Source organism: Macrotis lagotis, chromosome 1 (genome assembly GCF_037893015.1).
Source record: "Macrotis lagotis isolate mMagLag1 chromosome 1, bilby.v1.9.chrom.fasta, whole genome shotgun sequence".
Lineage (NCBI taxonomy): Eukaryota > Metazoa > Chordata > Mammalia > Peramelemorphia > Peramelidae > Macrotis > Macrotis lagotis.
In genome coordinates, this window is record NC_133658.1 from 654,730,065 (window position 1) to 654,736,095 (window position 6,031).

Genomic DNA, 6,031 nt, shown 5'->3' on the forward strand with positions numbered 1-6,031 from the left:
AGATTACAGAGTAAAAACAGAAGTTCATATATATATATACATATATATATGTATGGTACATTAATGTTTGCAAAGCATTTCTTACAGTCAAAAAAGCATTTCATAGTTTATCTCTATTGATATTTACAACAATTGTAGCAGATGGTAGTTGAATAAAGTGACTTGTCCAAATTCATCTTAAAAATAAAGAAACTGAAGTTCAGAGAGCTTAAAGATATGTCATTTTGAAATATGTTGTTTGGATAAAGATTTGGTCAGATCAAGAGTTGATTCATACCATGATTGAGAGTTTAGGTATTTAGAGGAAAGATTTTTATTGAGGACAAAATCATACCTTTTTTTTGGTAGGGCAATGGAGTGTTAAGTGACTTGCCCAAGGTCACACAGGTAGTAAATAGTAAGTGTCTGAAGCCAGATTTGATCTCAGGTCCTCCTAACTTCAGGGCCAGTGCTACCTAGTTACCTATACCTTTTTTTTGTTTGTTTTAATGCATAAGTTCTGAAGGTAAAGGATTCTAAGATTTCTTGTGTGTATGTGTTGTATATGTGTATTCTTCTAAAGGCCATATTACCTCAGTATATTTAAATTTTTGAACATTTTTAGGATAATAAATGATAACATATAATAGTGGGGTTGGAATGCATAGTAAGTACATATAAGATTTGAGGAATAACTCAAATTGTTGATTTAGGCTTAAAATAGAAAGTTATTCTCTATCTAGAGCTGATTCTTAGAGTTTGTCTAGTCTAACTCCCTTTTTTTTATGGATGGGAAAACAAGGCCCTGAGAGGTTAAAAGAGTGCCCATGGATTTGAATTCATATCTTATGACTCTCATTTCAGCCTTCTTGTTGCACTGGAAATGGATTTCTGTAACTTCACAGTCAGAAATTTAAGCCTCTTATCTCCCCCCCCCCCCCCCCAGCCCCAATCTAATCCAACACTTTATTTTATATGATGTTGCTGGTCAACTTAATTTCATTTGAATCCCTGTTTGGGTTTGGATAATGTCTCCCAGAAACCTAGTTTCAGCAGAGTCACGTAATTATAGTAGCCTAATATAATTTCACTACTTTGATAAAACTGATGATTGCTTGGCTAGTTACTTTCCCTAAGCTTGGTAGCCAAGCAATGTGTTCTTATTTCTTTTCTTTCAATCCCTGTAGCAGGATGACCCAGCTTCTCTAGTCCTGTGGTAGTTAACTTAATGCTACTGTAGACCTGACATAGGTATTTTCATGAAGTCTTTGGACTCTTTGTGTTCTTTTTTTTCCATCTTCTATGAATTCTTTGTTGTGGTCCTCTCTGGGGTATTTAGGTTGAAGGTTAGGCTGAGCAGGTACAGGGAGGACGTTTTTTTTTCATTTTTTCTGAGCTGACTGCCCACTGTTTTTCCCTAGAATCCTAAACTATTTTTTAGAGGACTGATTGCTCCACACTGACAGCTAGGAGGCAGGCAGACATATTTCCACAGCTAAACTACCTGTGGGGAACATCATTTAGACCCTAGAAACAGTCTCTGGAATTGGAAGAACACTACCTTTGTTCAGTGAAACTTCTGGGCAGCCTTTGCCAGCTGCAGAATTCAGGCTCCAGAGGATTGATTGACAGGGCTCCAGCAAGGAAGTCATTTGTTTGTAAACTCACCACCACATGTTTGGTCTGCTGCTAATCCAGCCTATTTTTGGAAATCTGGTCCTAGTGGAAGCTCAGGAAGTCCCAGGGTCAAGCAGCATGGGAAAATTGGCTTCTTGCCAGGGTTGGTTTGGTTTTACTTGTAGGGGTTCTAACTCTTCTTCCCTAAACACTCCAGACTGAATTAATTATCAAACAGAAGTTGGGGGGGGGAATAGGGAAGAAGAATGTGGTGTTGTTGAAATGTATGGTTTTTATAGCTCTAAATTCTCTCTGATTACTTTTTTAAATACCACTTAACAGTATTAAATATATTTGGCCAAGGCTGATGTTAGCAGATGAAGTGGGATTTGTGTATCAGTCTTTGATAAACGTGGTTATTGTTTGAGACATAATGATAGGTAAGATTTTGTTCATGGAGGGCAAAACAGTTGGGGGTAGTGTTAATATTCTGGAGAGAAAGTTAGACATTTAAGACAATAAATAAAGGAACAATAGGGACTTATCAGTTTAGAAGAGAAGGTAGGTGAATTTTCTTCAATTATGTATCTCCTCCCTGTCAGATGAATATTGTGAAAACATTTTATCATGTTTATTGTATTTCTTGGTATTTGTTAACTGTAGCAGAAAGCTATAAAGAGTTCCTTTTGTTCTTTTAGCTATATGGTAAATCATAGGAATGAATCTTTGCTTTTTTTATTACTCATTGATATCAGGGTCTAGCACATTGCCAGCAATTTCATAAATCTCTTTTCTTGTATGAAAAAAAAAATCTCTGGCTTTTAGTTCCAATAAAAGGTTTGTATTCTAAAAAGGATGTGAATTTTCAGTTTCTCTTAAGATACTCACTAGGATGCTGTGAGTATACTCTTTAATTTTTCAGATCAGATCTCTTGGCGGACCTCAGAGCACCCGAAATCCAGAAACAGGGGAAATTAACCTCAGGCAAAACTTTAGCTGTAAGATTCATCCTTGTCATTAGCATAGATAAATTTTTTTCATGTCTGTAGCCTATAGACCAAATTTATTTGTAGCTAACAGTGAATCTTGTTCCAGTAATTCTAAAAGCACTTAATTAAGCACTGATTTTGTGGCGCAGGTATCCTGATAAGTGTTGGGACTAAAAATATAAAAATGAAAATGACCACCATCCTCAAGAAATCTATATTCTATCAGGGAAGACAACTCATGCTCCTATATAGATGAAAAGTAAATGACACTAATTTGGTGAGTTATGGGCAGCTAGGTGACACAGTGGTTAGAGTTCTGGGGCTAGAATCAAGAAGATTCATCTTCCTCTTCAAATCTGACTCCAGCCCCTTATTAGCTGTGTCACCCTGGGCAAGTCACTTAACCCTATTTGCTTCAATTTCTTTATCTGTAAAAAAGAGCTGGAGAAGGAAATGGAAAACCATTCTAGTATCTTTGCCAAGAAAACCCCAAAGGAATTGTGAAGTGTTGGACACAATTGAAAAAATGACTGAACATGAACAATTTGGGGGCCAGGGAAATGTACTAGTAGTTGCAGGGAGATTAGAAAACACCTAATGTAGGAGGTAATATTGATATCTGTGTATCAATCAATATTAACAATATAGGAGACATATATTTATGCTGAATTTTGAAGGAAGCTAGGTATTCTAAGAGGTGAAGATGAGCAAGAATGCATTCCTGGCACAGAGGCCAGGTTGTAATGGAGACAGGAAATGGAGCATCTTGTTGAAGAAGAACAAGAGTGCCAGTTTGCCTAACTGTAGAATATGCAAAGAGAAGTAATGAATAATAAACCCAGAAAGGTTAGGTTAGAACCTGATTATGAATGACTTTAGAAGTCTCTGCTGTGTTAGGAATGCAAATTTGGGAATACTTGATAAATAGACAATAGATCAGTCAATTAGAAACTGGATAACTATAAAATCCCCAGATGATAATCAAATGACAATTTAAAAAACTATAAAAGAACTATAACATTATAGGATATGTTTAGGAGTAATTGACCTGATTAGAATGATATTGAAATTTTCATCTTAAAATCCCCCTTCCCCAAGTATACATATTACAAACCATCTGTAACATATAGTGTGTTTTTGACTGAAGGAGATTAAAAGACTTGCCCCGGTCATATAGCTAACTCCTAAGTGTCAAAGACAGGATCTAAACCCAGGTTTTAACTGATTTTTAATCCAGCATTCTAGATTTTATATCATGCTGCCTATCAAAAAAAATTTTCATCTGAAAATCCAGCCAGATTTCTTATGGCACAAATATGTGTGTGTGTATGTGTATACATATATATATATATGCATGTAGGTATATATATGTGTGTGTGTATGTATGTATGTGTATATGTATATATATGTTTGTGTGTGTGTGTATGACCTAAGCTATAATTTTTTTTAGCTTTCAAATTCTGAACTTATACATCAAAAAAGAAAGCATTTTCATATGTACAGAACCCCAAGATGAGGATTATATGGGAAGTCACAAGTCTTCATTTTATATCTCTTCCTTTATTTTCTATTCATCTTGCTTATAGCTTGGTTTTTTGTTTGTTTTTTTTTTAGTTTTCTGCAAGGCTATGGGGGTTAAGTGGCTTGCCCAAGGCCACACAGCTGGGTCATTATTAAGTGTCTGAGGTTGGATTTGAACTCAGGTGCTCCTGACTCCAGGGCCAGTGCTCTATCCACTACGCCACCTAGCCACCCCTATAGCTTGATTTGTATGAATTTGTTTGCATATTGTCTCCCTGATCAGATAGATTGTGGGCTCCTTGAGTTAGAACTGTCTTTTTCCCTTTATTTTTATCACTAGCACTTAGCACTGGCATATAGTAAATGCTTAAATATGTTTATTGACTAATTAAAAACAGCATATCATGAATTCCAAGCATTACCTTTAAAGCCGTCCTAGTATATGCTGCCTTTTGATTCTTCTTCTGTGCAATAAATGTTTCAATGGGTTTTTTTTTAATGTCATTGCTGCCCTTCTAATTCTGCTTCACTAAAAACAGAAAAAAAATGAAAAGAATAACCTGTAACAAATAAATATAGTCAAACCAAACAAATCCACTTGGAAATCATATAGAAAATGTCCTCTGAAGATGTGGTAGTCAGTTATTACTTTAAGTCATAGTTCTTAAGTCAAAGTTGTTTTTCTTTACAATGTTGTCATTACAAAAATTATTTTCCTGGTTCTTTTCATTTCAATTTGCATTAGTTCCTACTTCCCAGAATTCTCTGAAATCCTTTCCTTCATTTTGTTTTTTGTTACAATAATATTGCACTACTGATATTCAGCCTTTCCCCAACTCATGGGCATGTCCTGAGATTCCAGAGCTCTTTTTGTTTTCTTTTTTTCCCCTTTTAATCCCTCTTTCAGGATCAGGAAATTTGTTTTTCTTACAACATTCAGATTGTGTGATTTAATTAAGGGAAAGCTTCATTTAATCCGCCCCCCCCTTTTTCCTTTATGTTTGATGTGTTATTCTTCTGAAGGGCTTCAACCAAGCAAAATATCAAATTCTTCCCAATTTTTCCTTTCTCTACCATATATTCCTTTAAACCTCCCCCATTATTTCCTCTCTTAAAATCCTCAAAACAGAACCATTCCATTCCCACATAACTTTTTTTCTCATTTGATTCCTTTAATATCCTTTTGAAGACAATAAGGTTATGAAGACACATTTATTTTTTCTCTCCATTAGAATATTAGTACTTTAGTATCATACAATTTCTTCCACTTGTTCAAATTTACCTTTCTACTTTCTGTTGATTTTCCTCCTTGTATTTTATAGTTTCTATTTAGTTCTGTTCTTTTTATCAGGAATGCTTCAAAATCCTCAAAACTATTAAAGGACCACTACTACCCCACCCCCATAGAATTATACCCAGTTTTGCAGGGTAAGTTATTCTTGGTTGTAAGCCTATCTTTTTTTTTCTAGTTTTTTTTTTTTTAACTTTTTGCAGTCTGTTTTTGTTTGAGGTAGAAGCTGCCAAATTCTATATAAATCCTGGCTATGACTCTTTGATACACAAACTCTTTCTTTCTGGATACTTGAAGTATTTTTTCTTTATAGAAACTTTGGATTTGGACTATGACATTCCTGGAATCTTTACTTCTCTTTCCCTCCCTTCCCTCTTCTCCCCTCACCCCACCAGCAAATGATTAGTGGATTCTTTCTATCTTCACTGTGCCCTCTGGTCCTACTAGATCTGGACAGTTTCTATTTATGGTTTCTTGAAATGTAATTTTCAGACTTTTTAGAATGACTTTTCTTAGGGTCTAATGATTCTTAAATTATCTCTTCTTGACCAATTTTTCAAGTATTTTTTTTACATCAGATATATTATATTTTCCTTTATTTTTTCAGACTTTTGAATTTATTTTGATATTTCTT

The 6,031-nt window shown here is 34.9% G+C and overlaps 1 protein-coding gene across 1 annotated transcript in view; it reads left to right on the forward strand.

The window, feature by feature from the left end:
- ANKRD44 (ankyrin repeat domain 44) overlaps positions 1-6,031 on the forward strand; it is a 367,960-nt gene that overhangs the window by 77,727 nt on the left and 284,202 nt on the right. The gene's annotated exons all lie outside the window — the stretch shown is intronic.